We start from the raw sequence: 19,527 nt of genomic DNA, 5'->3' as shown, positions 1-19,527 counted from the left end.
GTCACATCTTCGTCGCCGTCAGTAGCGCACCCCTCCCCTCCTGTCTCTTCCTCCGCTGCTCCCCTCAGACGGCCCCTCCCTTCCTGACTCACCCGGCTCACGCACCTGTTCCCCATTCCCTTAATTGTGCCTTCTGGCTATAAAAGCCACACCTTCCGTACCTTCGTTGTCAGAGTATTCTAGGAAGTTCCCCGCTACGACCACACCACCAGGTCTGTTCAGTTATCGCCCTCATTGTTACCTCTATGTTTGTTATTTTTGTGCGTGTCTCAGTAAAGACTCTTTATTGGAACTCTGTCTCACCGTGTATTTTGGATCCAACCCTTACCTCCTTCCGTCATCCCTCGAGTCTTGTCACTACGCCTCGAGTGGACGTGACATAATACTCCGACCACCTATGGATCCCGCCGGTGGAGACAGATTCATCGCCGCCCTTGCCCAAGAGGTGGAGCGTTCGAGCCAGCTGGCCCAAGCTATCGCGGAAGTCCGCCATATTAGATCCACGCTGGCTCAACGTTTAAAAGAGGTAGAAACACGCCTCGCCACCCTCACGGCCCCTTCCTCCCCGCCCTTGGGTAGGCGCGAGCCACAGCTACCTCATCCCTCACGCTACACAGGCGGAACCGGACGCTGCGCTCAGTTTTTAATGCAGTGCGCGCTCGTGTTCGAGCAACAACCATACGCCTATGTTAGCGATGAGGCTAAGGTAGCCTTCATCAACAGTCTGCTCACGGGCCAGGCTGAGACCTGGGTGTTGGCCGTCCGGGAGTCCCGGCCGGCCCCGGCTCCCACCAACCCCCGGCAGGGGTTTGGTGGGTGCCAGCCACTACCTGTCCCCTCCCGACCCTGGTCCCACATCTCCGTCGACTTTGTTACAGGTCTCCCCCCCTCCCGTGGCAAGACGGTCGTCCTTACCGTGGTGGACCGCTTCTCCAAGTCGGCCCACTTCGTCCCGTTAACCAGGTTGCCGTCAGCCATCGAGACGGCTCAACTCCTGGTTAACCACGTCGTCCGTCTCCACGGGATTCCGACGGACATCGTGTCGGACCGGGGACCGCAGTTCGTGTCCAAGGTACGGAAACGCTTCTGTCAGTCCCTAGGGGCGTCGGCGAGCCTGTCGTCTGGATACCATCCCCAGACCAACGGCCAGACGGAGAGGAAGAACCAGGACCTGGAGGCGGCCCTCCGGTGCGTGTGCCTGCACAGTCCTGCGTCGTGGGCCTTCCACTTACCATGGGTGTAGTACTCCCACAACACCCTGGTCTCCACAGCCACAGGTCGGTCCCCACCTGTGGCTATCGGCTACCTCTGTTCCCGTCCTAGGAGGGCCAGGTGGAGGTCCCGTCCATTGAACACCACCTGAGACGGGCCCACCGAGTATGGAAGGAGACCAGGGCTGCCCTGTCGCGCACGGCAGCCCGGAACCAGCAAGTCGCGCACCGTCGTCGCCGACAGGCACCCAACTACCAGGTCGGGCAGGAGGTGTGGCTATCCACGAGGGACCTCCGGCTGGCCGGGACTTTGGCCAAACTGGGCCCCCGCTTCGCAGGTCCCTTCCCCATCGAGGCCATCCTCATCCCGGTCTCGGTGAGGCTTCGGCTGCCACCCACGATGCGGATCTATCCGGTTTTCCATGTCTCCCTCCTCAAGCCAGTGCAAACCAGCACCTGTTCCCCACTCCCTTAATTGTGCCTTCTGGCTATAAAAGCCACACCTTCCGTACGGTCGTTGTCGGAGTATTCTAGGAAGTTCCCCGCTACTACCACGCCACCAGGTCTGATCATTTGGTGCCCTCATTGTCACCTCTTTGTTTGTTGATTTTTGCGTGTCTCAGTGAAAGACTCTTTATTGGAACTCTGTCTCACCGTGTATTTTGGATCCAACCCTTACCTCCTTCCGTTGTCCCTCGAGTCTTGTCACTACGCCTCGAGTGGACGTGACACAAGCTAAATGTTGAAAGCAAACGCGCAGCTCTAGCATCCATTGATGAAGAGATTGTCTCACATAAATCCGCTTCAATTCCAAGCCGCGACAGTTCCACATACACATCGGCGCTCTGCGCTGACGCTCCTTCTTATCGCGGGCTCCTCAAGCCATGCATCCATCCAGCCGCAGACTGTCCAACAGCACCGACCTTTCCGCTGAACAAAGTGGGGCTGTGAAGATGCTGCCAATTACAGGCGCAAAAAAGCACAATGGTCCCAGAGCTGTCCAGCAACGATAGTCAAATGGCACCGACATTCCTCCCATTCAAAAACAGTACTGGCATATTTTTGCTGCCGAAAAGGCGTAACCACTCAATGTTGTGGCCAAAAATACTGAAAAACAATCTGTATCCGTTCCACACGACGCACAACAGCACAAAGTGACAAAAACAAGACAACAACAACAACAAAAGCAAGGCTCATGAGAGCACTTGCTGACAGCTGCCTACTTGGGCGTCATCTTGGACTCATCTTGATGCATGAAGTAGTTTCAACGCCATTCTTTTTAGACTGTAATGCCACTCAGTGTGGTAAAGGATGCACACAGTCGCTTGCATAGCTGGTCAGGATGTTATTAAACAAAGGTAGCAGTTAGCACATACATACAGGAGTTGTTGGTAGCCACAACTCACGCCCACGCTCTCCTCACTTATCAGAAACAGAAAACCTAATCGTCCCACAATGGGGAAATTTGCAGTCCACAGCAACAACTTGAAAGGGGATGGGGTGGGGGGCGAAAGGATAGAAAAACAAGATATACTAAGCATTGTAAAAAAATGTCAGCCAAAACAAACATGCGGATCAAACCTCTAAAGATGGAGGACACTGATTTGCTGAGGCGACCCCTTGAAAGGAAAAGAAGTAAAAAATGTCAGCAGACTGAGATATATACTGTAAATGTGCAAAACATGAGGATTGTTTCCTGCAGAAATCCACCACCAGCTCCTTGGTTTTCCCAGTGTTGATCTGGAGGTAATTCTGCAGGCACCAGTCCACAAAGTCCTTTGTCAGTCCCCTGTACTCCCGATCGTCTCCCTCTGCAATGAGGCCGACAATAGCTGAGTCGTCAGAGAACTTCTGAAGGTGGCAGGTTGGGGTGTTGTAATCGAAGTCCGAGGTGTAGAGGGTGAACAGGAATGGAGCCAGGACTCTCCCCTGCAGCGCTCCAGTGTTGCAGAGAAGCTTGTTTGACTCACAGTTATTTACCCTCACATACTTTGGCCTGTTTGTGAGGTAATCTGTAATCCAAAATGTGAGGTGGTGGTCCACTCCAACATGCCGCAGCTTGTCTTCCAGTAGATTGGGCTGGATTGTGGTGAAGGAACTGGAGAAATCGAAGAACGTGATTCTCACTGCGCTCCCAGCATTTTCCAGGTGCAGCAGCGCTGAGTGGAGGAGGTAGATGATGGCGTTCTCCACATGATGCTGGGCTGGTAAGCAAACGGAAACGGGTCCAGTGTTGAGCTTGCCAGCGGTCGCAGGTGGGCGAGGACGAGTCTTTCCAGCGTCTTCATCAGGTGAGACGTCAGCGGCACCAGTCTGTAGCTGTTGAGCTCCTTCGGGTGCTCCTTCGAAGCTACAGGAGGAATTTGATCATATGTTTGCAGACTTCAAGACGCACAGAGCCACATTTCAATTCTTTTGTGGACCCCTTCTCCTTTGACGTGCAAGATGTCTCTCCTGTGCTTCAAATGCAGCTCATTGACCTGCAGCGCAACTTTGTACTCAAAGTTAAGTTCAGGAATCAGAATCATCTTTATTGCCAAGTATGTAGAACACACAAGGAATTTGTTTCCGGTAGAACACGCTGCACTAGTATCGTCGTCAAAAAAACTGCTAAGTGGCACTATACCGTTCCATTTTGGCTACTGTTGAAGAGTTCAAAGAGTTAATGGCTTGGGGGAAGAAGCTGTTTAAATGTCTGGTGGATTTGGTGCGCATGGATCGGTAGCGCCTGCCTGAGGGGAGTAGCTGGAAAAGGTGGTGGGCAGGGTGCGGAGGGTCCAGTAGGATTTTCCGCGCCCTTGTTCGGATTGTTGCAGTGTGCAAGTCCTCGAGAGTGGGTAGGGCGGTGCCAATGATTTTTTCCGCCGTCATAACTGTCCGTTGAAGTCGGATTTTGTCCATTTTTGTGGCGGCCCCGAACCAAACGCTGATGGAAGAACACAGGATGGATTCGATGACAGCCGTGTAGAAATGTTGCAGCACCTCCTGTGGCAGGCCATGCTTCTTTAGCAGCCTCAGGAAGTACATTCTCTGTTGGGCCTTTTTCAGGATAGAGTTGGTGTTGACTTCCCTCCCACTTCATGTCCTGGGAGACTGTGATTCCCAGGAACTTGAAGGTCTCAACGGTTGACACAAGGCAGTTGGATAGTGTGAGGGGTAGCTGTGGTGATGGATGTTTCCTGAAGTCCACGATCATCTCAACTGTCTTGAGCGTGTTCAGCTCCAGGTTGTGACGGCTGCACCAGAGCTCCAGCTGCTCCACTTGTTGCCGGTACGCAGACTCGTCGCCGTCTTTGATGAGACCGATGACCGTGGTGTCGTCTGCGAACTTTATGAATTTGACAGCTGGAGATGTGAGTGGAGAAGCAGACACACTTGGGCAATTTTTGAGAGAGTTGACCCCCAGATTCCCTGAACTTTGCAGAATGTTCAGGTAGACCATGTGCCTTTTGGGCAGCACATGTGTGAAAAGCACTTCTTCTCCTTGAATTTCAATAAGTCCAAGTAGATGAGAAGGTTTCTCAGCCATCATCTGTACTTATTTGAAGGTGTCGGACATTTCGCCTTCTATCCAAGAGGCTTTGTCAGCGAACTAAAGTCTTACTGGTCGTATCAGCCCTATTTATATATCCCTAATGTCCAGACATGGCGGCGCCGGACACAGCTATGATAGGTCCCTACTCTCAGGTTGGGGGGAGCAGAGGACCACTCCCTGTGGCCCCACTGATTGTTCCTACATTCCTGACTAACGACTGGCCTGTTTCCCCCACTCTTTCCGGTATCACCTCATCAGCATTACGAATGTTGTCTAACCTGTTTCGCTCAGATTTTAACATCATTGTCGTCAAATGAGTGGTTGCTAGCTTTTAAGTGCAAATGTACTGCCGATTGAGGCCCACTCGTATTATCCCTGCGATGTTGATAGTCTTTTTTTGAGAATTTGTTGAGTTTGTTGAGCAATGTACTGCTCTTTACAATTTTCATTCTTACAATGTATTGAACAGCCTATCTCTTGCCTTAACGTGTTTATCTGTTTGAAATAAGTAGGAATTTAATGTTGCCAAAGGACTCTTTGTAGTTTTTCAGAAACTCCTGCAATGTAAGGTACTGCTACTCCTCTCCTTTTTGTATCTTGAGAATTTTTGGTTTCATTCCCGATTCTTTCTTTCTGACATTTGTTGAATGACCACTGAGGGTACCCACACTTAGTGAGTGCTCTCATGATATGTTTTGACTCCGGAGAGCACTCACTAACTGTGGGTACCCTCATTGGTCATTCAACAAATGTCAGAAAGAAAGAATAGGGAATGAAACCAAAAATTCTCAAGATACATACAATAGCCTGCATAGGCAAAACAGGTTAGACAACATTCGTAATACTGATGAGGTGATACCGGAGGGAGTGGGGCAAACAGGCCAGTCGTTAGTCAGGAATGTAGGAACAATCAGTGGGGCCACAGGGCGTGGTGCTCTGCTCCCCCCAACCTGAGAGTAGGGACCTATCATTGCTGTGTCCGGCGCCGCCATGTCTGGACACTAGGGATATATAAATAGGGCCGATACGACCAGTAAGACTTTAGTCCGCTGACGAAGCCTCTTGGATAGGAGGCGAAATGTCCAACACCTTCAAAAAAGTACAGAAGACGGCTGAAGAAACCTTCTTATCGATGGACCACTCCTGTATGACTGAGAGCTTACACAGACGAAATAAGTCCAAGTACACGTCCAGACTTGAGCACCTTTCAGCCCTACTCAGGGTCTCCACTGCTTCCTCCCTCAAGCCAAAAGTGGCTCCGCTATGTGAGAGGAAGCGCTACCAGGTCTCTGGCAGGAAGAAGTTGTCATGATCTGGTTGGCGACCAACGGGTGGCGCTGTCGGCCCCGCCTGCACCCGTACAGGTGCTGGTCGTCCCGATCAGTGGCAGACTGCCACGTTCGGATTGACGACCAACGGGTAGCGCTGTCAGCCCTGCCTGCAGCCTCGCAGGTGCCGGTCGTTCCAATCAGTGGCAGTTAAAAGGACTCCCGGCACTACCATTCGGCGTCGGGTCATGGATGCAATTGTATGCATTGTGTATGTATTGTATGCTGTGCATGTGTTTGTTTCATCTTGGCAGACTTTTACTCTTTGTTTTTCCTTTGATACTTTGTATTTTTCTGTTCAAATGATTTTAACGTTTTAGATTTTGTTGACTTTATTTTAATACAATTTCTCAAATACAACCTGCTGCTCCCTCCTGACTGCTTTTTTGGGATCCACAACTGCCATCACCACCTTGCAAACCGTGACAGAAGTAGGCGAGAGAAACCATGTTTCTCTTGCCTATTCAAACATGAATCATCACACCATTCATGTTTAATGTTGCATTCGTCTCAATAAAGTTAAAGGTTAGAAAACTGTTAAAGCAGACGTTCATTATTACATTTATTTATTTCTGTTAAAAATAAAGATATTTGAGAGCATTGGAATGATCTATCAGCGCTTTTCTTGTGGAAATCCTGATGCGGGTCCGCCTCCCCCAGACTCTTCCTGCAGTGGCCGCCAGGTAAATTGAGTTTGAGACCCCTGCTTTACAATGTCTTCAACCCCCTCCCCCGTCTAAAATAACACCATACCGCCTAATTAATTAACAATAACAAATAATAATAATAAGACTATCTTAATAATAATAATACGGTAATTTTGAGGTGGCCTGGTAGTCGAGTGAACCCGTTCAATTCTTTGCGTGGAGTTTACATGTTAGGTTTTCTCCGGGTCCTCTGGTTTCCGCCCACATTCCAAAACATGAATAGCAGGCTTATTGAACACCCTAAATGTTCCCCAGGTGTGACTGTGAGTCCGAATGGTTGTTTGATTCTGTATGCTCTGCGATTGTATGGCAACCGGTTCGGGTTGTCCCCCACCCTCTACCGCTTGAGGACAGCTGGGAGCGGCTCCAACAACAATAATAATAATAATAATAATAATAATAATAATAATAATTCTGTGCCCTGCGATTGGCTGGCAACCAATTCAGGGTGTCCCCGCCTTGTGTCCGAAGACAGCTGGGATAGGCTCCAGCAACCCTGCATTGAGGAATAAGCGGTACAGAAAATGGATGTATAATAATAATAATAATCGTCAGAAATGCCTAATGTTCGCCTCTGTGGTCAAATGTTAAACAGAAAAAAGTCCTTCATAAAACGCTTTTAGTTTCATGTTAATTAAAACCGAAAGTAAAGTAAAACGTAAAAGTGAGTGTCAAATGAATTAGTAGACTTCCGTTTAAAACTCCAGGCATTGTAGTATTGTAATGTTTCAAAACTGAAATTCATATCGCTGCATATCGCCCATTGTTCCGAAAAGAAACCGGCAATACGGATGCGGAAGTAGGCGTCACTTTGTAGCGAAGTTCTTGAGGTTCTATTGAACCCGAGAGGTGGGAGGTGGAGTCAGTTTGAATGCTGCTTGTCTTGCAGAAGCTACTGTTTTGAACCCGGGGATACTTTGCCAATCCGAGACTACTTTCCTTGTCGTTGTTTTCTTCCCATGCGGACTTTTATTGTGGATCCTGCGCGAACGTTACGTCCATTCCCATCCACTCGAGACGACGAGGAGATCCAACTCAAACGCCAGACATTGACACCTAAAACAAGTTCTTCTGCCGATTTAAAGATCAACTCGGCAACGGCCGTTTGGATTCAGGTGGGCACAGTATTGCTATCATCGTTCTTCGACCAGTCGTTCCGCTCAGGCTCGCGCGACTTCTTTCGAGAGACGCACAGTTGTTGGTTTACCGACTAGTCAAACTGCATAGTATTCAACAGAGCCACCTGTTTCTCTTGCACACGGAACCCGTGCAAGTTCATCGGTCGGTACCCAACATTGCTAACGAGCTAGCCTTCTCGTAAAACTTTGAAACAGAAGCAACTTTCACCTGTGCGATGGTCATATCATTTGGCGTGATTTTCTTTAGACACAACAATAATAATAATGATAATTATTATCATTATTTCCACAAATTGAATAGCATACTTCGTCAGGTACTTGCCACTCACGGGCTTTGAGTATCGTCGTTATTCTTTCTGACAGTTAACCTGTACGCACCATTACGGCGACTTGAAACACTTGTTTTTTTTAATCACGATAAAAAGCGTTGGGATTGACAATACTCTGCTCAGCGACCGTAGTAACTTTCCAAGAGGGCGTTGAGTAGTTGTGGTAAATGTTGCATAATGACGGAAACGTATTCAGGTAAGGTGTGTCTCCCCAGCAGGTATGCTGCTTCGTCCTTTGGGACAACAGTGTAGTTTCGGGTTACTGCGTTATTGTGTGTGTGTGGTGGTGGTGGTGGTGGTGGCGTTTCCACAAACAATTCGAAGACTCTCCAGATACGCCATCTTTGGATAATCAGTAAAGTGTGTGTGTGTGTGTGTGTGTGTGTGTGTGTGTGTGTGTGTGTGTGTGTGTGTGTGTGTGTGTGTTTTGCTGGAAATGCACAGAAAATGTCAACTTCAGCCTCAACATTGTGCTGTGTAATACTACTCGTTTATTCTGATTTAAATATTGGAAATTCAAATTGAGGCCAGTTGTGTAAAAAGTACATGTTTTTCCTTTGTAAATTCCCAAATTATCATCAAATTATGATGACATAATGCCGTTGCGCACCCATAGAAAAACTGATCCAGTGATTGTAAAGTGACCTTGAGAGTTTTGAAAGGCGCTTACAAATGCAATGTATTATTATTATTATTATTATTATTATTATTTATTGTGAGGTCATAGGAAAAATGCAACAGGCTAAAATAAAAAAAAAACCTGTAAGTAGAAAACTGGCAGCAATCGTTCTCAAAATTCAGATGCACATATTTACCTATGCCCACTTAAACGTTTAAAAATATCAAAACAATCGGCCTGATATTTTGGATGATATGGTTGTTAACGGTTTTGTTGTGTGCGGTGTGTGTTGTGTGTGTATGTATGTATGTATTGTACTGTATATACATTACCAACAAAAAGTGGGATATTTGGCTTTCAGGTGAAATTTTAGGGTGAGTCTAAAATGCATTTACACCTTTACAGATGAATTTATTGTGACCTTTTCTAAACTTACTTTAAATGCACATGTCCTACTGTTAGGTATTACAGTGCATTTCACACGTTACTGTTCTCTCACGAGGACTTTAAAGGCAAAATTCACAAAATGTGTTTGATGCTTAAACCAACGAATACATGTACTGGTTCAATTTGAAGTGGTGAAACAGTCGTCCTCATCATGCTGTTCACATTTTGACATCATGAGACACGTACCAACAGGAGCATGCCATTGTAATGCTTCAAACTGGATGCTCTCAGATGTAGTGGAGCTTGGAATGCCACTGAGTGTCATAAATATGCTATTGTATAAATAAGATGCTGAGCGATTAGAAGAGTCACAGTATGATGAAGAAGTGGACGTCCTTTGGCCATATCCCATGCTGATGACCGCTACATTGTGAACAATGCCATGAGAAACTTGATGATTCATACCACTCGACTGCAGGCACATTCAAGGGAGGTGAGAGGCAAGGGAGCATTTACACTGGATAAGGGTCTAGTGGGCCTCAAGGTTGTCCTTTGATTGGATTGGATTTACCTTTATTAGTCTCACGGTGGATAAATGTACATTTCACAGGACCACGTTGATGAAAATGGATTTACGTTGAGAAGAAATGATGAACACCAACAATGTTGGGGACGTCAAGGAGAGTGCGATGCACTGTTGGCACCAGATGGTGATTGTGCAGGTGTTACAGTGTGGGCAGGTGTGTCTGGCCTGTACTTTCTTCAGACCTGAATCGTCTTAGAAACATGTGGGATCGGCAGAGTCACTGTCTTGAAGCTCCAAATCCTGCCCCCTTGAACCTCAAAAACCTGAGGGCTGCTCTGTAAGAAGTGGGACAACATGCCTCTGCAGACAATAAGTCGACTTGTGATCATTGCATGTTACACCGTTGTCAACGCTCATCTGTTGGTCAAGGGCACATGAGTTACAGAGCTAAATATCTCAAACATTTTGTGAGTTGCGTGCCAGCTTTCACTTAACCCCAAGTACCTCAAATAGATAGAAAATAGCTAGCTAATAGCTAGCTATCAAATAGATAGCCATTCGCCAGCGAATAGATCGCTATAGCCAGCGAATAGATGGCCACTAGCCAGCGAATAGATAGCTATTAGTACTTGAGACGTGAAACAAAATGGCAGACCAAACAATGTACTCTGGTTTCCTCTCACATTCCAAAAATCATGCATGGCAGGCTTAATTGAACAGTCAAAATTGTCCATTAGTGTGATTGTTTGTGCGGATGGTTGTTCCTCACTGTGTGCCCTGCCATTGGCTGGCAAGCAGTTCAGGATGTCCCCTGCTTACTGCCTGATGACAGCTGGGAGAGGCTACAGCAACCCCTCGCGGATCAGGAAATGGATGGATGGGTGTGTGTGTGTGTGTGTGTGTGTGTGTGTGTGTGTGTGTGTGTGTGTGTGTGTGTGTGTGTGTGTGTGTGTGTGTGTGTGTGTGTGTGTGTGTGTGTGTGTGTGTGTGTGTGTGTGTGTGTGTGTGTGTGTGTGTGTGTGTGTGTGTGTGTGTGTGTGTGTGTGTGTGTGTGTGTGTGTGTGTGAGTGTGAGTGTGAGTGTGAGAGAGAGAGAGCGAGATCGTGTGTGTATGTGTGTGTAGCCCACCTGTCCAGAATTCCTGCTTCTGATTTGTGCTCATTTCATAAAAGTCACCCAAATGGCTGTTTAAAAATGTTAGTCATTGAAAAAACTTGCTTGTGTATTGTGTTGCAGTAGTTTAATTTGATGGTTTCGTGACAAATGACATCTTCCAAAAAGTCACTGAGGTACTGTACTAATTCACTTACTGGGTTGCGCATTTCCGTCAGTTGTTGTTCAAGGTTGCAAAGGTTAGGCAAAAGTTTGCCAGCGGCTTTTATGTTTTTTTTCTTCTCAAGAAAAAATCAAACGTGTTCAAAAGTCTCTTGTGACAAGAAAAGTAAAGGCAGAATCTGCAGAGCGTTCGGCATACCTTTGTGACCTTGAACAAACCCTTGAGAACCAACACTTGCATATGTTTGCCATTCAGTGAGATAGGGGTTTTAGGTTTGTTTCCACCTCCCCTTTAAATGTGTCGGGCAAGATTTTGGACATGTATGAATTCCACTTGATGAAGCCATGTATGAGGGGTTACACAACTAACCATGTTATAAGTCTTCAATGGTTCATTAAATGCAGAAAATACGGAACGCTTGACACTGCAGTGTCATGCTCCACCACACACAGAACATTATTTTATCAATAATGGGAACAGTATTGTAACAATGGCTTAAGAAATACTGTGACTGTACTTTATTCCTGTCGTGTACTTGTCATCATTCTGCTTTAGAAAAAACTTTTGGGGGGGACTTAAAATGGAATAGGACATTTACCGTATTGGCTCAAGTCTCCGACGGCCCTGATTATAAGACTCTTTTTAGTGGTTCTTCATGTGGTGTTACTCAAGTTTGGAAAAAATACATTTTTAACACCAAATTCATTTTTATACAGACAATAATAACTGTACACCTGAAACAAATGATTATAACAATATATTTGAGAGAAAAAGCAGGTTATTTTGCCTCATTCAAATCTTCATCTCTGATTAACATGAATAGAGTGTAATCACATGATGTATGTATACGCAAGTGTAATCACATTCATAAATGAATTATCACGATTTGCAAGGTGGTGGTGGACCCCCAAAAAAGTAGACAGGATGGAGGAGCAGGGTGTAATTGACAAATTGTATTAAAGTTGGCAGGAACAAAATCTCAAAGTCATCAGAACAGAAAGGTCCAAAGTAGCAAACAAAATCACGAATAAAACATGATGAGACGAAACAAACCTGACAGGGGGAAACAATCTGACCCGACACTGAAGAGTCATGCCGCAAGTCCTTTTAACAGGGATCCCAGACGTCTGCTATTTAGCTGAATTCTGCTATTTTTTTCCGCTGAAGTGATATTTTCTATTTTCATATAAAAGTTCTTTTATTTCAGTATACAACCACACATTTGTTTTGAAGGGTGATAAGATGATCAGAATGTGTAGTGCTTTACTTCGGCATGCTTTCGTGTGTTTTGGTCGACGTCAGTTGCTTCCATTGACAATCGGGATCGCATTTTTGGTACTTATATGTTTAATGTGTTAGGAGTATGGACAGTGTAGGTTAGATATATAGATTTTGTTTTGATATAAAGCTTAGGTGCACGTGTTCTGTATGATTGCTCGCTCGGGACAGCACACGACTGTAAAGATGAAGACATTGTAAAGATGTGGAAGAGAGATATCCTACACAAGAGTGACAGTGGAACGGTGACATCTCTGGATGGAGGGAGAGCGCATTAGTGGAATTAGGCATGGTTAGAAAAACAAGTCAGCGGATGCCCGCTTTCAGATTTCATATTCAAACATAAAAATCAGGGAAAAGCCCTTTGCAGTCATTGCGATGGAAAAGTGATCAACTGTGGTGGCAAAGGTTGGCTGTCACTCAAACAGCATTGTGAGGGAAGCAAACATGTAGAGAAAAAAAAGATTGAGAAAGCAGAATTACAAACTACCTGGTGAGTCATTCAAATTCACAAGTTATTATTCTAATTAGCGCATGTTTATTACTGTTTACGTGTAGTATACTATGATTTTAATTATAGTTTACAATACTGAACTAACAAATTTGAATAAGACCTGAAGGGGGATGACCAAAGTTGGTGAAAAACCTCTATAAACATCATACATGGTATTTGTATAGTTGTGTAAATATTTCCTTTTCCTCTATTTTAATTTCCCTTGGCTGGGATCACTGTTTTAACTGCCACTGATTAAAACGACCAACACCCGGGGAGCTGAGGTGGGCCCTAAGGGGCCACCCGTTGGCCACAAACCGAAACGTGACATAAATGGCTTCTGATTTTTGAAATGTAAATAACCCAATCTACTGTGATAAAACAACAAAATTGCAATAACTGCATGAACCATCAAAGTGAAGTCTAACAAGTTCTTCAAAGCGACCGCTCTGAGGACCACGGCAAGCTTTTCTCTGACTGTCAGCATTTTTATTTGGTCTTTTTGAGCTCTCCATCTTTGTACATTACACTTTGACACCATGTTTCACAGGCGCTTTGCAGTTGTTTGAAGGCTCTGCCTTATTTATTCGCATCATCTTCAACTTTACGAAATTTCTTCCAGAACCAATTCAATTTCCCAAGTAGAGGTACCACTGTACATACCAATTCTTCTTCTTAGGCAGTCGTTCCGCAGCTTTGTAACTCATTAGCTGCCATTCACAAATTTATTCGCAAATTGAAAAGTGTGACGTGGAGCAGGGTGAACATCAAGTCCCGGTCTATTTTTTGTGTGAATTTCAGAACTGTAGGCAATGTTGAAGAACACGGGGAGAAGCAGGCCGTCTTTTCAGTGTTTGAATGGAGGAGAGGGCGGCGATCATAGTGAAGCGTTTTATTCACAATTACGAGCGGTCTACACTGGCACAGTAATAGATTGGCAGCTGTTTTGTGAAAATGCCTTATGTTGGAGTCTAATTCCTGTTTCTCTTCTGGTTCGGAGTTCAACGGAGTTTTATGATGAAATACCGGCGGGGACGATAGATGGTGAACAGAAAAGACTACTTTATTCTAGTAAAACAATAGAAAGAACATCTCTCGTCGAAGCGGGAAGCCAAGAGCACCAAGCCAGCCTCCTCAAACTAGTTTAAACACACAGCAGTTGATAACATCGTCTCGACTGAGCCTATCAGCTACGGACAAGTGTTGGGAGAAGATTAGACTGAAATTTGATACTTGTTACACTCTACATACGCAACTAGTCAACTAATAAGCTACATACATCCATATAGACTAAACTAAACATGAAATAACATAGTATGTAATAAACTAACCATGATGTTTACGGATAAAAACACTCTATTATTCCCCCCTGTTGCACATTTAAACATCAGTACATACATTTCCAAAACGGTTTTCATGCATGCACGTCATAACTCACTGCACGGGGTACCATTCTTTACCACGGAGAAGGCGAAAGACCTCTGTCATAACTTGACTGCTGTGATATGCAACCTCTCCATTTGCGAGTGTCTTAAAGGTAAATCCAATTCAATCAAAATTTTGACGAGGAAAATTCCTTCGCGGCTCTCCGTTTTTTGGTTGGAGCAACCACACTCTGGCCATGGTGTACAATTCCAAGCTACAACACAGGGTCCCCTTCACGCATTTGTCGATACAAAACATTTGCGTAGTTCACCTGAGAATTAGTTATCATATTCATTAGCGTTGCTCTTAAGCATGGAATAATACAACCAATGACGAAGAAAATAAGTACAATCACGATCGCGATAGGCACAAACAGTCTAAGCAAAGTTGTGTACCAAGGGCCCCCGAAAAGAATGTCAAAGGTCCACGGGTGATCAGGCCGCCGATCTCTGGCCATAGCATCTCTGAGATCCTTGATAACAGACAAAGCATTAGTCATGTTAATGGAATTCACTTCTTCGGGTATGTACGTACAACAAGTGTCACCCACCATAGCACAGTGTTTAGCCACTCCAATTTGTGGAAAAAGAGCTAACATTACCTTACTACCCGTACTATGGTGTTTGAATTCTTCTGGAACATCTGTTCCCCAGATCGAATCATGGGGATTAAACGATACTCTTCTTTTCACATGATGGTGCACCGGACGACTGGTAACGATGAAAGTATTGTCAGTTACCGTAACAGGTGCGCACAAACCGTAGGCTCGCAGAGGAATAAAAGAATATACTTTCCAACCGTATAACCACCAAAGATGTGAAGATACGGGCAAAACAGTGACATTAGTGTTTAACGGTAGCACATATAAACATCTATCCTCATCTATAAAACCCAAATTTTGACCCGTACTGTACATTGCAACGCATACTGGTAATCGCAATCCGCTCTCGGTCATAACCTGACCGAGAGCGGATTGTTGTTTCCAAAATGGTATCTAAACTTGGAACAATCTCTCCTCTCGATGCATTGCGAAGAACCGGAAAATGTTGATCAGGTCTATGCAAAGATATTAACATATATGCCGCTCTAGCCATTTTATCTCCGAATACTTTTGAATGCACGCGTCGTTGTGTCACAGAATGAGGCATATAAGAGCATACAAAAGTGTAGTGTAGCATAACGATGCCACGTGTTTGATAACAACGGATTCCAGTCATGGTTTTCTCCTGCAAACGGTTGCTATAATGCGTCCATGACACCTGAACTTTGCGCCGTTTTGTCAGGTGTTTCCATCCAGGCTGTCAGTCTGATATGTGGTTTATGCTGGAAAGGCGATGTCGCGACTGGTGATGTCACAGATGACATGATGCATATAGTTACGGGAAAACCAATGTGATTTTAGCGAAACTCAGGACAGAGTTTCAAATCCATGCATCCTGCAGCATCAACATGTGTCCATCAAGTGAAGGGATGGTTGATTGGCTAACGTCGAGTTTTTCCCCCCAAAACAACTCAACTTTATTTGTATAGCGTCAGTTCATGACAAATGTCCTGCGATCTACCAATCGTACCTTGGAGATCGATTGGTCGATCGCGATCGACGTATTGAGCACCCCTGGTGTAAGGTTTCTAACGCTGTATTGAATGTTTATGTAGTCCCGAAAAACTCAATATTCTGTGGATCCTGCAATTTGAGTGAAAAGGACTCTTAAGACAATTCTCGATACGACCATATTTTAAACATTGTTTTATTTTCTTACACATCGTTTTATCTTCTCGGACCCCCGTTTTATGATCAATGATAGGCCACTCTCTCCTCTTCTTGCGGGGCTTCGGCGAGCCTGTCGTCTGGCTACCATCCCCAGACCAACGGCCAGACGGGGAGAAAGAACCAGGACCTGGAGGCGACCCTCCGGTGTGTGTGCGCCTTCACAGTCCCGAGTCGCCCCCCCACCCCCGGATGTTGGACAATGGCCCTGTCTACACCGTGCGGGAGATACTGGACTCGAGGCGCAGGGGAGTACAGTACCTGGTCGATTGGGAGGGCTATGGGCCCGAAGAACGTCAGTGGGTCCCCCGTTCCTGGATCCTCGACCCATCTCTCACCCGTGCATTCCATATGGCTCACCCTTCCAAACCGGGTGGGCCGCCAAGAGGCGTCCATTGAGGGGGGGCACTGTCACATCCTCGTCGTCGCCAGGAGCGTGCCCTTCCCCTCCCGGCTCACCTGACTCACGCACCTGTTCCCCATTTCCTTGATTGTGCCTTCTGGCTATAAAAGCCTCACTTACCGTTCTGTCGTTGTCGGTGTATTCCTGGAAGTCCCCCGTCGCCCTTCCGCACGCAGGTCTGTTTGCTGTTGCCCTCCTTCCTTGTTCTTGACTTTCTGTTATGTTTGATGTGTCTCAGTAAAGACTTTTTATTGGAATCACTGTCTCCACCGTGTATTTCGGATCCGATCCTTACTACCTTCCGTAGTCTCTCGAGTATTGTCACCACTCCTCGAGCGGACGTGACAAAAAAAAGGTTGGACATCCCCATCCCCTGCGCTATATTGTCCCTAGGTGTTATTGTAAGCGCATATTGTTGATTGTCTTTGTGTGCCCTGTGATTGGGTGAAAACCTTCCCAAAGACAGCTGGGATAAGTTCCAGCATGCTAGCAACCCTTGTGAAGCAAAGTGGCCTCAATAATCATCCATTATTGGATTGGATGATTATGGATTGAATAAACATAATTTTCTCAAGCCTTTTACAAAGCACAAAGTATCCTAATTCCCCTGTCTGCAATTCGTATTAATAAAACAGAGGTGTCAAATTCGTTTTGTCATTTTTTGAATGATTTCTGTCCTCGCACGAAATGAGAATGAAAGCACAAAAAATGTGTATTTGCATTTAAGAGTACCAACATTATTGCAAAATCTCAATATCATTTATTACATATGACAGTTTGACATTTTTACCATGACATTTTTCGGTACATTAGTTTGACACATGTGCAATCGAACCCCTCTTACTATCTTTTACACACTTCCATTGTTCTGGACACATTTCCACTTCCTTTTCTTCTGTTAAAAAATTGACAGATTCTTTCAGTGCACAGTGCAGTAGCAACTAGAAACACATTTCCAACTAAATGATCTATTATGTTGGGGGATGGAGCATCGCAAAGGGAGCACACTGTCTTATTAGAAGTGCAACTTGTCATCAAGTGAACGACACAACATGAAAAAATATCTATCTATCTATCTATCTATCTATCTATCTATCTATCTATCTATCTATCTATCTATCTATCTATCTATCTATCTATCTATCTATCTATCTATCTATCTATCTATCTATATATCTATCTATCTAACTCTCTCTCTCTCTCTCTCTCTCTCTCTCTCTCTCTCTCTCTCTCTCTCTCTCTCTCTCTCTCTCTCTCTCTCCCTCTCCCTCTCTCTCTCTCTATATGTATATATATATATATATATATATATACAGTAAAGTCTCGTTATATCAATATCGTTTATATTGATAATACTGTTTATTACGACACTATTTTCATTTCCCGTGCACATTTGTAGTCTTTTTATGTATAATTAGTTCCATTTAGTACGATTCGTGGTTTTTACGATAATCCGGTTACGACGGTGCTCTTTTTCATCTCCCGCCGGCCATTTTGCTATGTTTATATCGATACACGCCATCGGTCGCGCCTTGGTCGACTTGGTCACGTGAGCTTGTTACGTGACCAGCTCCCATGTCGCAGAGCCATTTTCATTTTCAGACGCTAGCTCGTGTGTAGCAGACGAGATTGAAGTGTTTCTGTTAAAAGGTAAAAATGGGAAGCAGAAGAAGATTGGTGACTTTTTTTAAATTGCATACATAATACAGTAAGATGTAAGCGTTGCAGTTTCCCTGCTGTGTTATGTACATGCCCACTGTACTGTATATGAATGCAATCGTTTTTTGCAACAATGTTTCTTGTTTTGTCTGCTGAAGCGCGATGATTTTGAAAATTATTAACATTCCATACTGTGTATTAAAGGACAACCGATGTCACTTTTTAGTCAAATGCAAATAAAAATGACTTCACGCCAAGACGTCTCGCATTGCTTGTGAATCCAAACAATGGTTTCAGATTCGGATAATATGCTTTCTTGTTACACATCTAGTTATGAATATGATTCAAATACACTGTAGAAGAAAGCACTGAAGAGGAAAGCATACAATCGATCGAAAGCATGTTTGCAATCGATTAGAGAATTATATGTGCCATTTTGAGGCAACATTGGGGGAACATCTCTCACCCGAAAAAAAGAGGCACAAAATGGCGAGGTCATGGCCAGCTCCGTTTCTTATATGGCGCTTGGCTGCCCTCTTTTGGCGGCTTTTGGTAATGCAGTTCGGCGCAGGACGGATATATCGACGGTACGGTTATATCGACATTTTTTCTAACTCCCGAGAATATCGATATAACGAGACTTTACTGTAACGAGACTTTACTATACACACACACACACCCACGCACACACACACACACACACACACACACACACACACACACACACACACACACACACACACACACACACACACACACACACACACACAGGTAACATCTGACTTGCCACCGGCGCGACTTACGACCACCCATACTTACGACCGCCAGACCCCATTTTTTAAATTTTAATTCTACCGCTGGCACTGCAACGCGCGAGCAGCCTGGCAACGCGTACGACAACTTTGGCCAGCCAGCATCTCAGTCCCGCACAGCAATTGGCCGTGTGATGGCACCGGAGGGGGGGAATGTCCACCGGTCAGGACTAGAGCCGAGGCGGTTGGGTGTCGTCGCTCGGGCGCGCGGGACCGCCGCGACAACAACAGAGGGAGGGTCCCTCAACGCTGAGGCGGTTCGGGCATCGGCGGCATCTTGTCGGTTACATCGTGGCTGTGGGATTGTGGCGGCGGTGGGATTGTGGCGGCGGTGGGATCGCAGCGGCGGTGGGATTGCGCCGGCGGTGGGATCGCGCCGGGCACCGCCACTTCCTTGAGACAATTCGTTCTGCGTCGTGGCGAAGTGGCGGGTCAGGCGCGTCAGCGCCGCAGGGTTGGGCCGTGGGTTGGCGCGGAGCTCATGGTAAGGCTGAGGAGAGGGCAACAGGTCGAACACCGGTGACCCAGACTCACGTCCGCCTGCCCCCGTGTTGTCCGAATCGGATCGTTTGTAAGTCATTTCAGCAGTCATCAGCAGCGAGTCTCTATTCAACATTTTGAATGGATTCCGA

At 45.6% G+C, this 19,527-nt stretch overlaps 1 protein-coding gene across 1 annotated transcript in view; it reads left to right on the top strand.

Annotated features, from left to right (window-relative positions):
• The first annotated feature begins 7,631 nt into the window (after positions 1-7,631).
• Positions 7,632-19,527, top strand: part of llgl2 (LLGL scribble cell polarity complex component 2) — a 45,198-nt gene continuing 33,302 nt past the window's right edge. The window contains exon 1 of the mRNA XM_089015429.1: positions 7,632-7,896. The gene's annotated coding sequence lies outside the window, so the exon portion shown is untranslated. The remainder of the gene's footprint in view (positions 7,897-19,527) is intronic.

The sequence above is a fragment of the Hippocampus bargibanti genome, linkage group LG15 (assembly GCF_051943395.1).
Source record: "Hippocampus bargibanti isolate YZ-2025 linkage group LG15, ASM5194339v1, whole genome shotgun sequence".
NCBI classification, from domain to species: Eukaryota; Metazoa; Chordata; class Actinopteri; order Syngnathiformes; family Syngnathidae; genus Hippocampus; species Hippocampus bargibanti.
The sequence above is the reverse complement of the archived record's forward strand: the minus strand, read 5'-3'. Positions and strand labels throughout refer to the sequence as shown.